The 16,868-nt window shown below is 42.7% G+C and overlaps 1 pseudogene; it reads right to left on the bottom strand.

Moving 5' to 3' along the window:
* Window positions 1-11,773: 11,773 nt before the first annotated feature.
* LOC125540527 lies at window positions 11,774-16,646 on the bottom strand (annotated as a pseudogene).
* Between the last annotated feature and the right edge of the window lie 222 nt (window positions 16,647-16,868).

The raw sequence follows: 16,868 nt of genomic DNA, 5'->3' as shown, positions 1-16,868 counted from the left end.
ACAAAAACCCCAGCCACAGAAATGCTGACGCGTGGATGCCTATTGGTCCCGGTTGGTGCCACCAACTGGGACCAAAGGGTCTCCTGCCTGGGCTCTGCGCACTGCCCACGTGGAGGCCCATCAGTCCCGGTTCTGGATTGAACCGGGACTAAAGGTACATGGCATTAGTACCGACACTTTAGTCCCGGTTCAGGAACCGGGACTAAAGGCCCTTACGAACCGGGACTATAGGCCCTTTTTCTACCAGTGTCCAGTTTTGGTGCCACACTGAAATAGTACTTCCATCGCCCACCCTTGCAATCAACCCAACATTTAGGGCTTCTCTTCCCGCGACGATTGCCTTCCAAGTGGCCGATGCCGATTTTGGAACCGACGCTTGCATAAAATCAGTCTCTGGAAAGTATCGTCCTTTCAAAACCCTTGCACACAAGGAGTTGGGATTCGTCATAAAACGCCACCCATGTTTACCAAGCATAGCAAGATTGAACAAACGTAGGTCTCTAAAACCATTCCACCCATGCACTTTGGCTTAGTCATTTCCTCCCAGGATAGCCAATGCATTGCTTTCTTATCCAAAGAGCTGCTCCAGAAAAATTTACCCTTGGGGGAGGTCAGACTCTTGTATACCTTTTTTGTAAACAGAAAAGTGCTCATCGGATAGGTAGGAATAGCTTGAGTTGTTGACTTGATGAGCGTCTCGCGCCCAGCGCATGCAAGCAATTTTTCCGACCAACCATTCATATACCCACGGGCTCTTTCGCTGATATGATCAAAGGTTCTACTCGTGATACGCCCAACAGCCGTTGGCAGCCCGAGGTATTTCTCATTGAAAGCTTTCACTTGGATATTCAAGACAGTTTTCATAGCTTCCCTCACATGGTCAGGAGTGTTTGTACTGAAGAAGATGGAGCTCTTTTCCCAGTTAACTCGCTATCCAGAAGCATCACCATAGATCCTCAAAATCTCATTAAGTCTGAGAGCACTATGATCCTTGGCATCAATAAAAATAAGACTGTCATCTGCGAAGAGCAAATGAGAGATCCACGGTGATCTGTAGCTTACCCTCAAACCTCTGTTAATAAAACCTCCGTTGTAAAATTTCAATAAGGAGGAAAAACCTTCCGCACATATTAGGAACAGATATGGCGAGGCAGGGTCGCCTTGACGGAGCCCCCTTGAGGGGGTGAAGAACGGCAGTAGCTCATCGTTTATGCGAACCGAAAAACGAACCGAGGATACACATTTCATGATCAACCTCACAAAAACAATACTGAACCCCATCTTGGACAGAATTGCTTCGAGATAATGCCACTCGACACGGTCGTAAGCTTTCATCATATCAAGCTTGACTGCACAAGAAAAATTATTTCCTTTTTTCCTTCTTCGCATTGTGTGCACACTCTCGTATGCCACAAGCACATTATCAGTTATTAGACGACTTGGTACAAAAGCACTTTGTTCCTCACTGATAATCTCGTCCATGATGCATTGCAGCCGGTTTGTAATTGCCTTGCTCGCAATCTTATACAAGATAGAACATAAAGCGATTGGACGGTACTGAGAAATGGATTGGGGATGCTTTACCTTTGGAATTATGGTAATGGATGTATCATTCAGTCCAGGGGCTAACTACCCACCATTTAAGAAATCCAAAACTGCATTAGTAACTTCTCCACCAAGAAGGTCCCAATGCTTTTGATAAAACCCCGCAGTGAACCCATCCACACCGGGAGCTTTTGAAGGAGCCATCTGGAAGAGCGCGGTTTTAACCTCCTCCGCAGTGTAGGGTTTAGTAAGCTCCATGTTCGTCGCATCTGAGATTTTAGCCGGAACATGAGCTAATAGCTCACTTGGATCATGAAAGCCGTCAGACTTGTATAGGTTCTGATAGAACTGCTGAACTTCGTCCTTGTCCTCGCTCTCATCCGCACAGACCGATCCATCAGATCGCCTAAGTCCCTGAATCTTGTTCATCCTCTGTCGCTGCCTGGCTTGGGCCTGAAAATACTTGGTATTACGGTCCCCTTCCCGTAGCCAAGGCACGCGAGACCTCTGCGGTACCACACCTCCTCCAGATGCAGTGCCTCTTTTTGTTTTTTAACAGTAGTTTGCTCCTCATCCGATGGGCCACGCCCAATGGACAGAGAACAGAGCCTGTCAAGCTTTTTTTGAAGTTGTCTGACCCGCCTGGTCAAACAACCAAACTCCCTGGATCCCCATGGTTCCAGAGTTGCTTGCAATTCACCCAGTGCCGAAGCAATGCCTTGCAGCCCCGGGCCACGTTGTATTCCTCGCCAAGCAGAAACGAGCCGATCATAGTCCGAGTGAGTTTGCCAGACATTTTCATACCTGAACTACTTTTTGGCCCTAGATCGCGGATCGAAAGTCTCTTTAATTTCTGCAACAACAAAGCAGTGATCGGACTCCACCGACGAAAGGTGCTGAACCCTGATATACTAAAACTGTTGCCGGAAATTTTCATTAGCAAAGGCTCGGTCCAGCTGTGCTTTTACGTTATCCACTCCAGACTGGCGATTATCCCATGTGTAGGCCGTACCTGACCAGCCCAAGTCCTGAAGGGAGACATCATCTGTGACTTCCCTAAATGCTCGCATTTGTCGCTCCGGACGAGCAGCCCGGCTAAAGTGTTCATTTGAGTATAGGGTCTCGTTGAAATCCCCCATGCACAGCCATGCGTCATGAGGAATAGAGTGCAACGAACATAAGAACCGCCAACTGTGGTGTCTTTCGTCCGCTCGCGGTGCTCCGTAGAACCCCGTGAACCTCCAGGGTGGAGAGTTCAGTAGGTTATTAGTAACCAGGACATCGGTGTGACATTGACTGTAGTTTTTAAGTTCAACTGACACATCACGGGACCAGAAAAGACCAATGCCGCCACTGAGGCCTGCACTGTCTACTGCAAAACTACCGGCAAAACCCAAACTGTTCTGCAAATCCTCTACTCTTTTTGCTCTGATTTTCGTTTCCATGACAAAGAGAAGAGCGGGGCCTTCCAACTTCACAATACTGCGAAGTTCTTGAACTGCCTCGGGGTTCCCAAGCCCCCCGCAGTTCCAGCTGATGCAACTCATTGGGACTGGCAGGACCGCGACACGGTCTCTGCCGAGTTTTCAGGTGTGGGTTTCTTCTTCTTTATTTCCCTAATAAAGTCCTCTCCATCCTCATGGCTTGTTGATGCTGTATCAGTTCTTGCCAGAATATTACCATCAACATCCGTTTCTTCACCCCCATCAGTCAGCAGCAGGGTGGTCTTAGCCACCGGCTTGTAAACTTGATTCAGCGCATCCTTGTGTTTCTGCTGCTGCCTGTTCTTGACTGGGGAGTTCACCTCCTCCCACATGTCTCTTTTGTTACTAGAATTCCTAGTAGCCTGTTTGCTACTTGCCCCCGCATGATCTTTGAAGGAATTTTCTAACGATTGTGACTTGCGATAATCTTCAGGCGCCCGCAGCATTGATCCAAAGGGGAGCTCGCCCTTATCATCTCGCGATCCCGGTGTTGGGCAGTACGGATCCGAGTGTCCCAATCTACCACAAGAGAAACAGAAATATGGAACCTGTTCATATTGTATGTCATACATGTCCACTTTCTTCCTCCTGGCAGAATCGATAAGAATCCATCTCCGCAAAGGCTTCTCGACCTCAATGGTAATCCTTGCTCTCAGAAAACCACCAGTGTGGTCGAAGCTAATTGACTGGGCGTGTTTATCCATCTGTTTTGCGATCGGTGCCCACCACGATTCATCTCTTAAATTGAAGGGTAAATTCACTACTCTAGCCCAGATTTGGAGCTTGTCAAACTTAACTTCATCCGGTCTCATGTGTTCTTCAAATTCAGCCAACACCACGGCATACTTATTAATATGCCATGGCGATCCACCCCACACACGATCACGATCACGTTGGGTTTCAAACTCAGCCACGAACGTGTTAAAGCCCACAGATCTGAACTTCAACCCCCTCGGGTTACCCCAAGCCGGCCGTAAGGCATTGGTGATGGTCTGTATATGGAGCAGGTTGTGGTGTAGAATCTTGCCAGCCACCAACCACCTTGCCGGCGCTCCCTCAACGCAATCATCGAGTCACTACTAGGAAAAGGCCTACTAATGGCGCACTGGTTTTGCCTACTAATGGCGCATTACCAGTGCGCCATTAGTAGCACGCCACTAGTATATCTTACTAATGGCGCACCAACTAGTGCGCCATTAGTATGTAACAGCATGCGCCATTAGTGTGCCTCCCGGGGGGCCATACGTAAGCATGGCTTTGTCATACTAATGGCACATTCTCTGTTGATGCGCCATTAGTATCCTTTGGCATACTAATGGCGCACCTGGTGGTGATGCGCCATTAATATGAATATTTGGTTTTTTTCCTTTTCTGATTTTTGCATAGGTTACAAAATATATTATTAGACAGAATATAAAATATATTATTGGACAGAATATAGACAGCAGCACACAGCAACATCAGATTCATCGAATACAATAGAAGATTAGTCTCCGAATACAATTCATCATATTAGTCTCCGAATTCAAAAGACCGAACAAAGATAAAACATTACAAGTCTCAAGACCGCGAGTATCGAGTTTGTCGGAAATAATACTAATCCTAACAAGTCCTACTAATCATCATCATACAACTTCTACTCGTTATTCATAACAAGTCATACGATCATCATCTTGATAGTCTTCGAACCAACCCTACTTAATTGTTCTTAGCACATGATCATCAATATTAGGCAGGACCTAAATACCCTATTTAAGCTAAAATAGCATAAAACAATATAGACCCTGACTCTCCATTATGGAGAATGGAGAACATCCTGTCTCCAATTCTTGCGCTTCGCTTCCTTTTGCTTCCAAGAAGCTCCTTACGACTGTCCATACATTTTTTTCCATCCTTTGATTTTCATGTCTCCACTTCTTTTAGAAATCTCGTATGGACAGTTGAGATTCGTAGGATGACCTGGCTGTATGTTCAAAACATTAACACTACCTTTCAGATACATCATATGAGGCACACAATTCTCTGGGATTATCTGTTGAAAAACATAGTAATAACTTCATAGTTAGCAATGATGTACTAGTTTTAGAAGTATGCAAAAGATGCACGGATGTCGTAATAGTAAAAATCTTACCAGGGTATCTCCATGGTAGTTACCGTAGTTGAACACATGCACTAGTGGCACGTATTTACCATAATGTTGAGGAGTTTGATTGTAGATATTGTAATTCTCAATGTCAGTACAAAATCCGACCAAATGATTTTTCTCCTTGTAAGTTGTTAATTCAGAGCCATCGGTGTAGTGGGTTTTGTCTACCATCTCCCGCACATTCTTTGAACAATAAAAATAAGCTGTCAATGGAAATAAGTTGTCAACTATTTTGAAATAAACAATATAAATTAGCTAATAACTATGTTTGAGAAACTCACATAGCGGTAGAACTGGAGGCGTATCAACAAGGACCCAAATGTCCATATTGTCTTGGTTGATGTCAGGATTACCAAGATCCATGGTGATAAGCATACCCTCATCAAAACCATACATCTTGCAAAATGCTTCCCAATTTTTGCAACCAAAATGGGTTACGCTCTCAGAATTATATAGATTTACTTCAAAGTCCACATCGTGATGAGTCCTAAGGTGAATTTTCTTTGTTTCAGAAATTTCATGGTCTTCAAAATCCATCCTCTCCAAGACATAGCGTCTTGCATAGCATGGGATAAGCTATACTCGAATTGTAAAAGATGAAAATTACATGTTGAAATAGTTGAAGTCATGCTTAATTATGAAAATAACACTTGTCGTCGTTGTATACCGTTTCAACTTCGAAGGTCTCCTCGAGCTTAATGCTGAAGCGCCGATCATCGTCCAGGTGAGGCATGTCGCACAGACCTCGATCGTCGTGGCACCAGTCGCACTCCGCCGGGAGACTTTCGTCGTCCGATGATGACGATGACATATCCTGGGACAGCTCCCAGAATTGCTTGCCGCCCGAACCACCGGCCTCATCGTTGTGGGCCATGTTTCGCTCTAAATAGGAAAAAAGTTTGGTCAAAAAGTTGGTTATTGTCAAGGAACAAGATCATGGTCTCATCATTTAGGGTTTGTCGACACCGAGGCACCCTAAAAGCCTAAGCTTTCATCATTTAGGGTTTGTCGACGCCGAGGCACCCTAAAAGCCTAAGCGTACATCATTTAGGTTCTCATCGACACCGAGGCATCCGGGGCAGCCAAGTTAAGTTTTCATCATTTAGGGTTTATCGATGCCGAGGCACCCTAGGTTGGGCCTAATCACTTGGCACTAATCACTTGGCTCTATTGCCACCTAGGTCGACGCCGAGGCACCCTAAAAGCCTAAGCTTTCATCATCTAGGTTTTTATCGACACCGAGGCACCCTAAAAACCAAGGTTTCATCATTTAGGGTTTGTCGACGCTAAGGCACCCTAAAAGCCTAAGCTTTCATCATTTAGGGCCGGGGTATATTAGTACTTAATCAAGTAGCAGATGGTCTAACTAAGGGTTTTGGAGTCAAGGAACATAATTTAGCTTGTAACAAAAGATGGGAATAATATCTATCTATCACCAATCTTCACTGGGAGTGTTGGGCTGAGCATAACAGGGTGATAATGAAGCATTAGTAGATTGCATCTTACATGTCCAGCTCTACTTTCTCGTGGCTTTTTGTCCCACTGATTGGATATATATTGCATGTACACAGAATATCTCAGATAGAGGAATACAGCTAGTTTCCAATAATTGCCAAGGAACAATTTTGGAAATCTACAGATTAAGTACTAAAATACCCCGGCCCATGCATTAGTCGCAAGTACCCCATATGCCCTATTTTTAGCAAAGTCATGCTAAAATTCACGAAAAATTTCAGCATGACCTTTGCTGAAAATAGGACATATGGAGTACCCGAATTTGCCGGAACGGAAGTTAATCGACATTCCGGCAAACTCAAGGGCCTCTCGGGGTACCTGCAAAATCATTGAGCAGGAAGCCCCCAACAGCACCCGAAGTATATGTAACAAAAAACAGGTGACAAAACTTGCACACCCCTCTCCGCTTAACGAGGCATGGAAACAGTGCCAGGACAGCAACCAAACACTGTCCAGGCACAGTTTAGGGAGGCTCCAAGCCAGACATGATTCAGTGTGGACACTATCCAAACAAACCCTAAATGACTAGGGATACTTGTAAAAACTTAGTTTAGCTCCTTTCACACATAGATAAGCAGTTGGGAAAAAGACACAATTTCCTGTAAGAACTTGACAAAGAAACTACGCCATATGTACTTCAAGACTTCAAGTATATAGCCTAAAAAATAGTTCATGCATGTATGAGCCGTGGATCGTGCTGTTTGCGAAAAGAGTAAACCCATAGGGGGCAACTTACCTGTTATTTCAGGCTAATTGTATTAAAATTTGAAGCAACTACAATGAGACATGTAAAAAAGGTGCTATCTCTCTCTTGTGCTATCTCTCTCTTACAAAAAAGTGCAGTTCCTTTAAAGTTTCAAATTTGCACTTGCATTGCATTTAAACATGCCCATTGGTTGTGGGTGAACCATTCAGAACAATCAGCCATGGCAATGTCACATTTCAGCACCAAAGTGGCTTGCACTTCTTTTTAGTTGAACTTTTTTTAATAGACAAACAACCAAATGCTCAGAACTACTACTACTACCACTAGATCATTTTCCTCTAGAACAGAACCAAACATTTTTTAATATAAAAATACGCAGTTCAAAGATTTTGGCACAAGAAGTCCAGTTCATGTCGTACCAACAGTGCTTGAAGATCGAAGTTGTAGTTGTGAGCACTTGCAGATTCTTCAGCAGTTAAGCCACGGTAAAATGAATCCTACAAAACTAAAGGCCATACTGAAAATCAAGCATGATTCTACTGCAGGATCCCTAGCAGGCTCGTAACGGAAAGCCTTTCCAATCGCGGAAGAGGAGTACTGGGGGAAGGATGCGCGTAAACTTGAGGGAGGCGGTGTACTGGGGGAAGCGGGAGGAGTCGGCGATCCGGGCCGCGCTGGGGTAGGGCCGGAGTTGAGGTGGAGCGGAGACCGGAGTTGAGGTGGAGCTCGAATGAATCCTCCAAGACGGCGTAGCAGAGCTCGGCGCAGCTCCTAGGCATGACGACGGAGCACGGGGTGGTCGGTGGCCGCGGTGACGCGCGGTGGCCGCGCTAGGGGAGGCGGGGGCCGCGGAGGGTTCAGCCGGCTGGGCGCGCCGCGGCGGAGGGCCGGCAGCGGCGGTAGGGGCAGCGCAAGACCACAGTGGCGGCGGCGTCGCCGACGGCGTGCAGGCGCGGCAGACGGAGGGGGCAGAGCAAGGGGGCGGCGGCGTACGGTTGGGGTCGAGTGCGGGATCTGGCGAGGGAGGGAGGGAGGCCACAGTGCGAGGGGAATAGGTGGAGTGGGGGAGGGTTAGCAATGGTGCACCTCCCCCTAGTGCACCATAAGTACGACGATTCTAATGGCGCACCTCCCCCTAGTGCGCCATTAGAATTTTGTTTCAATTACTAGCCCGACTGGTCAGGTTATATTCCACCTAACCCTATCTCCATTAGAACACGCCCGCTAGCCTGACTGGTCAGCACGTAGCACACACACTAGGAGGTCCTGGGTTCGATTCCCATGTTCCCCAATTTTTTTTATGCATTTAAAATGTTGTTTGATATTTATTTGTGTTTAAATATGTTCAAACTTGTTTAAATCATGATAGTAATATTTTTTTATAAAAACAGTAATTACCAGGACGTAGAGGGAGCAGGCGAGGATGATGGAGCGGTAGCGGCCGAGCCAGGAGTCGGCGACGAAGGCGCCCAGCAGAGGCGGCAGGCCGTCCCCGACCAGGCGTTGACGGCGGCGGCCGCGGCAGCGTTGGAGTGGCCCAGCGGCCCCGTCAGGTACGTGATCAGGTTCGCCGACACGCCGAAGAAGGCGAAGCTGCCGGCGATCTCCACCACTGCCAGATGGACCATACGAGAAATAGATCAAGAGATTGTTTCGAGGGTAACAGAGCGTGCGATGCGAGAGTACAGACCGACGACGAAGATTGCTGCCTCGCTCTGTTCACCTCCACACGTCTTTTTCCGGCAGTCACTCGGTTGGTTGAAAATAATTCTCACCAAGTAAGATAAAATCTTGAATTTAGTTATATTGATGTAAAAAGATTAACCATCGAAATATTGTAAATATCCGTGAGAAAGTGGTTTTACATAACTATATTATCCATGATTGTATTACTGTAACACATCTTCAGCCAACAATCTGGAAGCCTGAGACAAAATTCCTAAAGTAGGCTCTCCCTAGAGGTTAGTATTATCTGAATGTCACCAATGTCACCGACAAACACATAGTCCCCAAACTACAGAAGGCATAAACCGTGACAGTACTATTGCAGTCTGAAGTTCTTAACGAATGCATGGAAACATCTACTGAAATATGAAGTTTTCAATGAAATGCAGTAAAAATCAGGAAAAAAACAGTGACATTTAATCAGTAGTACTCGATAAGAGCTACATGGAAACATCTATTGCAGTCTGAAGGTTCTGAAGGAAATGCAACATCCTTCCGTATAAAAATTCATGCCAAGAGGAACTGAATGTAAGCATACCAACTGTGGATGGACCATCTGACCCCATGCGCCAACCTCAAGAAATGCATACCATGTTGGGTGTAGATCATACGGGTGTGGGGTAATCCCTATTTGAGACATACCACATAAAGATGTCGAGGCACAGGGCATCACTCGATGGGCCTGTCCCATGTATTGATCAGTTCCATCAGTTTTCTTTTGTTCATTTGCATTCCTTTTTGTGTTTGTGGTTCGATCCTATTCTAGGTTTTTTTTAGATTAAAAAAATAAGTACAATAAACATTTCATGAGAACTTTTTGGAATACATAATCATTTTTTAAAATTAGAGAAAAATTGTTGAAATCACACAAAAATTTGTAAAAATCAACAATAATTCAAGAAAATTCTTTGAAACACAAAAATTTTTCAGAAGTCACAAACAATTTTAAATTTGAGAATAAACAAGAATGTTCCTTAGAATTAAAACTATTATTTAATTTTCAAGAGAATTTTGGAAATTCAGTAATTTTCCTAGTTTTACTATTTTACTTATTTTATACTGAAGGTAATTTTTAAGAAAATTGTTTTGGAGTCACTACAGTAAGTAGTGCTAATAATGTGCTGGCCTAGTTGGTATGTGCGCTTGCCCTTCATTTAGGGGCTTTGCCTCGCTTAGCGCGAGACGAAGTGTTCGCTCACCTCAGGTGCTCCCTTAAATGGGCCTCCCCATTGCGGGATGCTCTTTGGGCCTCTAAAGCACATTACTCCTATTTTTATAACTTTTTCTTAAATTTATTAATTGGAATATTTTTACTTAAATTTTTTAAAAACATTCATCGCGTGTACATAAAAATGTTAATATAGTGCAAATAATAAAATTTATTCAACTTTTATAATTTTAAAAAATCTTTGCATTTAAAACTGTTCCCTTGTTTCAGAAAATGTACATGAAATTTTAAAAAAAATGCTTGTCTATTCAAAAAACAATGTTTCATAACATTCAAAATTGTACATGACATTTTAGATCAAGTTCACACGTTTCCAAAAATGTGTTTGTGACATTTAAAAAAATATGTAAAGAAGGTAAAATAAATGTTCCTGCGGGTTAAAATAATTATATTACAAATAATTCAAGAAAAAGATCAACATATATTAATTCAGAAAAAGATCAACATATATTTGAAAAAAATGTTTAACACAGATTTGGCTTTTGTTTTTCACAAACAAATATTTGAAAAACAATAATCATGTATTTGAAATTTTGAAAATAATATTTAAGTAATGTTCATAATGTATATAAATAATGCACAATGTGCCTGAAGAAAGTATACATCAAACATATATTTTAGAAAATCTTAATCATGTATACTTGGAAAATGCTAAACATGTATACAGAAATGTTCCTGATGCATATGAAAAATGGAGAATGCATATTTCAAATTCTTGAGCAATTTGAAAAAGGTACAATACAATACGTACACAAAAACTAGACGTTTCAAAAAAACTAGGCAAAAAATAGCATACCCAAAAAACCTATAAACAAACACATGCAACCGAAAGCCAAAAAACTGTTGAAAAAGAAACATAGAACTATAAAAAATAAATTTTAGAAAGAAAATAAACATAATTAAATGAATAAAAAAGTAGAAAACCTGAAAAAACAGATAAAAGGAAACACAATAAAAGAACAGAAAACGCTAAAAGGTCTGAAAATCGGTCCTAAAAACCGTTTTAACGAGCTGTCCTCATGAAAAGGAAGCAGCCCTGTGTCAGAGGCGAGGCTACTGTAGCTATTGGAATAGGCGAGAAATAGCCCTGGCGGTTTTATGTCAGTGGCACCTCCGGGGGTGTCACCCCATGGTTACTGGGGCAGCGCAGGGCTGTATTCGCCACAACCTGATGACTCATGCAGCAGTATATGCCTTCTACTGAAACATACTGTACACGTGGCGGCACGATTCAGGGGATGAAAAAGGAAAACCAAGGACCCGTCAGTAGCTTATTTACGTACGTACATTCTGCTGCCGCAAAGAAAAAAAGATGAGAAGAGAAGAGAAGAACATTCCAGTAAATTCCTAAATATATGTCATTTTGATAGTTAGTACTCTTTACAGTAATGTAAAACATCTTATATATATTTACAGAGGAAGTAGATGACATGTCCATTCAGTAGGTACATACGGCTGTACTGTAATGCTTACAAACAGTGTATGTACGTAGGTCCATGGGCATTGAGCAGATCGGCGGTAGTGAAGCAGCTGCATGCACCATTCCGCCCACCCGTGTTCGAATCATCATGGCGACTCCTGGGGTGCTATCGGACGGTTATTTCGCGGAGAGATCTCACTTGGTGTTCCTCTAAGCCAAAATTGCATCAAGTAACTCAGCTATGTTATCCTGACACCTAGTGCGATGAGGCCCTTGTAATGCAGGGCAGGTGCTACAACCTCCAATGAAATGAGTGAAACAACATTTCATCACAAAGATACATTAGAACTGAGCAAATTACAATACATCTCGAGTAAATAAATTGTGTTTTCAACAATTTGAATCTTCAAACAAGGAATGTTCAGTTCAATACAGAGTAAGCACACCAAAAATAAATGAACAAGATAATTCGGAGGCTGGAAAAGCTGGGAGGAAGGGGCAAGCAACCATCTATCATAGTGCAAACTCCTGGCAGCACCAACCCTTATTACAAGCACAACAAAAACGTGGTTATGTTCTCATAGAGGTAACAGAATGCAACTCGGTGAGGTTATGAATTGAATGTTCACCAAGGGTAAGTGGAAACAAGAAGCGAAGATGCGTCTAGCAGTCCATCTAACAATTCATCTCCATCCGTTGTGACTTGTATATATTGGTAGACATCTGCTTGCAGCATTCCATTGTTGTCCTCACAGAGCTGTCCCAATCAATAGGAATTGGCATCCACTTCATTTCCTACAAACAAATATCATTGAGAAGACAGGTCAGACCTTTCTGAAATTACGCAGGTGAGGGTGTTAACCTAACAATAAAAGTTGCCGCAAAAAATTAGAAAGCGAAAGCTACTCAAGAATCGAAAGCGAAAGCCATACATCATCACACCATGCATGGAAGAGAAGACCTTAGCAGGGTAGCACAGCACACAGCACATCATAGTAGTATTCGAATTAGAAAACCAGACAACATCTTGTGTTAAAAATTCTACCAGGAATGTGAACTAGAGCATACACCTATACTTAGTTTGGTGGAAATCAGGCTACTGCGAAAATATTCACTAATGACACTGCAGGAAAACATTTCCATGATAAAGAAACGATTTCTGATAATAGTAACGCAATAAAGCACGTATGAAGCTACAGGAACTCTACACAATGAGGTTTCACGAAACAAACAAGCAATAGAGAGAGAGAGAGTAGGGATGCAGATTTTGTGAGGTTATGCACCCGGGCCTCACTATCCTAGCACTCCAATGTTGCTTTGAGATCTGTGCTACACAACTACCTTATTATATGGAATTTTCTCTTTTTTGTTCCTCTCATATAAAACATGTCTTGAACTTCAAACTTTGCAGTACAACATAACTTTGTAACTAGAATGTGAGATAAAACTTTCAGATTTTTTTGTCCGACATAAATATGAAAAATAAGATTTTTTAATCAAACAAATCTCATTTTGTATATTTATGTTGGACCAAAAAATCTGTAGGTTTTATCCCACATTCTACATAGAAAGCTTTGTTGTGCTGCAAAGTTGAAGTACAAATACATGTTCTATATGAGAGAAACAAAAAAGAGAAAATTATTTGCACGAATCGTGATGCAGGAATGAGTGGTTGGATAAGGAGTACCCGGATGCATAGGCTCTAAAACATGTTTTCGGAGAGAGAGAGAGCAAATTACAATGGAGGTGGAAACTTGCACGTACCAGCTGCATGCTAGTTGCAGAGTCGAAGCAGAAATTAGTCGTCCATAAAATCCCCGCCCCAACGGACTACAGTCAGAGGATTGTCGGGATGCCTGTTGACAATACTCCTGAAATCAGATTCAGCGCAGCTCTTTTGAGATTCTGTAGCCTTGACGTACGAGATATGCGCAGACAGCTCTTCCAGTGCAGCCAAGTGCTCGATGCCGGCTGGCCAAGCTCCGTTCTGCATCTGTACATGGAAGTTGAAATTTAACCTCAGCCTCTGGACCGTGGGCATCGCCCCAGATTTGAAGATCAGGTATGATGCTCTGCTCAAGCTCATCCTAAAACTCTTTAGAACAGGGAATGTTCCTCTTCCATTGATGATAATCATTTGTTTTGGTGATCTTCGGACATGTAAATCAAGGTCGATGAGGGAGGGCAACCCCCCAAGAATACCAACACCATCATCGAGCAGCTCGTCAACTTGGAGATGCAACTCATGGAGATTATGAAGTTCCCTCGTGCAGTTAGGGACCCTGGAAAACCAACAGCTATACCATGGTGTAACTCCGCTGTGGAGTCGCTGAAGGCTGCAGGGAAGAGACAAACCATCCTTGCTTCCTTGGAAATTATTTATGAACAGGGACTCGAGCCTACAAAGTTTTCTCAAAGAACAGCATAGAACATCCATGCCTGTTATACTGGCGTCCTGACCATCTAAGTTGCCGTAGAGAGATAGAATTCTCATATTGGTAAGCTCTCCAAGGCCCTTGTAGTTATCTAGTGAGTTTCTTCTAAAATTCAAATTAAATTTGCTAAGAAACCTCAGGGATTTCATGTTTCCGATCCCATCAGGCAGCTTACATGCATATCCAATATCCAGATGCGACAAGTGTGGCAGAAGAATTATATCAGATGGAATACTTCTGGAATTTTGTATATCAAGTGTTTCTAATTGCTGGAGCCCTCTAATCTGTCTTGGTAGCTGCAAACGAGAACCAATCATTATATATCTTAGCTGATACAGTTCATTCATTCCAGTGAGGTCCATTGTCCTGTGGTTCTCGACAAAAAGAACTCGAAGGAACTTGAACTTTGACAGAGGAGGTATTTTACCAGAGTCTCCAAAGATCATAACAGACCGAACCTGTGACAAACTAATATTTCCTAGTAATATTCCATTATCTGAATCATTCAAACGAAGAGACAACCGACGAACCTTATATTCCTCTTCTGTAATGGCTTCTGAGCCGTCCACTATACTGAGAAAATTCTCTTCTTTACATTTAAGCAAGATAAGATCCAGCATCATATCATGTACTTTGCATGCTGTCACTGCCCCTCCACCATCAAACCATACGGGTTGAACAAGGCTTCTATTGACAAGCTCATTGAAATAGTTTCTTGCATTTTTCTCCACATCTTGCCCATTTTCTTTACTAATGAAACCTTCCGCCATCCATTGACGTTCCAGATTGGACCTCTTTATCGTGTAGTCCTCAGGATACATAGCAAGATATAACAAGCAAGTCTTCAGATGAGATGGAAGATCTTTGTAACTGAGGTTTAAGATTTGTCTCATCCCATTCAGTGTGAGTTTTGTTCCAGACATCGAGCCCAAAGAATTCCGTACATGTTCCCACTCTTCTTCTTTGGGACCTTCACTAGCTAAAAGGCCTGCTATGGTGATAATTGCAAGAGGCAAGCCACCACATTTGTTCAGAATTTCAACTGAAACATCTCTGAGGTGGTTAGGGCAAATGTCCTCCGAGCCAAATATCCTGCCAAAAAATAGCATTCTTGAGTCTTCGTTGCTGAGGGGTTTCATTTGTAAAATGTACTCACTGTGAGGGGAGCAACACGCCGTAGCCACTTTCAGACTTCTTGTAGTTACTATTACTCTGCTGGCAAGATCATTTTCTGGGAAAGCACATTTAATAAATTCCCAGGCTGATACATCCCATAGATCATCAATTATAATCAAGTACCTGCCATACATACAACATAATGTTAAGAACACTTATAAAAAAAGAGAAGTTTAAACAAGAGAGATTTAACTTCCTTCAATCAATTATTAGTTGTGGCTGGATAACAAAAAAAAACACAAAACAGAAAAACCGTAATACATAAGCTAAAATTATTTAACACCTTTTGTTTAAGAAATATTATTCATTCATAATAAACTTAGTAAACATTTGAAAGTTAAACTGATTTTCTCATACAAATTGTTAAGCGCAGTTACTATATGCATAATTGTTTCAACACTTCTACTGTTTGATAGGCTGATCAGATTTTCTTTCCAGAAAAACATCATCTTCAAAATATATTTCATTCTCTTTTTGAGACCAAATTAGGCATGTATAATAAGTATCCTTGTGATATCTTGCTATCAAAGACAATGACAATGGCGTCTGGGACACCGGCACAAATGCACCACAGGCAAAATCGCCCTTTAGCCTCTGGTATACCTCATTGGCAAGTGTTGTTTTGCCTAGACCTCCAAATCCCACTATTGATACCACCTTCAGCTGCTTCTCCTCATCAATTAGCCAATCTACAAGGTCCTTCTTTGGCCCCTCCATGCCAACAAGGTTAGCCGCCTTTTCATAGAGTGTTTTAACTCGTGGGTCAATGGCAACAACATTACTTGATTGGGGGATAATGTTATCAAGGTCATATCTTCTGTGGCGATCACTAGTCTCATGCACAAGTTTCTTGATCTCTTCAATCTGTCCAGCAATCCTGTGACGGGCCCTTGATGTTTTGAGACGTCGAATCGTCTTGCGGACAAACCCAGATCTCTTGTCCTTCTCCCCAATGTTTTGGATGAAGTCATCGATGATGTCCTCGATGTCATAAGACAAGTCCCGCAGTGTGTTTCTCCAACTCTTGGTCTGTGGATCTGGCTCGTCCACATCTGCAAGTCTCCCAAGAGCATCCTTCATACTGCGAAGCTCATCATGGATGTACTTCACCTCTTTTCGCAGGTTCATCTTGGCGAACTGTTCCCCATGAGGGTGGTCAGCTTACCCAGAAGGGAGTTCATTGCGCCTGTAGAAGCGCTCACCATTATTCCGGTCATCTCTTGCCGGCCAACTTTTTTTAATGTTGGCTTCTACCTATGCTTGAGAGGAACCTGTAGTATGGGCATTATATAGGTCAGAAATTCCAGAGATAGATAGCTCTTTATATGGGCATTATATAAGTCAGAAATTCCAGAGATAGATAGGATGCTGGAATGAAGGATATTTATAAACAAAACATAAGAAACTAATTCTATACACGTACTTTGGCTGTTCACCCATTTGAAATCATCCTCCCCCCTAAGGTTCTAGAGCACAAAAAATGCAGGA

This window comes from Triticum urartu, chromosome 2 (genome assembly GCF_003073215.2).
Source record: "Triticum urartu cultivar G1812 chromosome 2, Tu2.1, whole genome shotgun sequence".
Lineage (NCBI taxonomy): Eukaryota > Viridiplantae > Streptophyta > Magnoliopsida > Poales > Poaceae > Triticum > Triticum urartu.
This window is presented reverse-complemented; position numbering and strand designations above follow the sequence as displayed.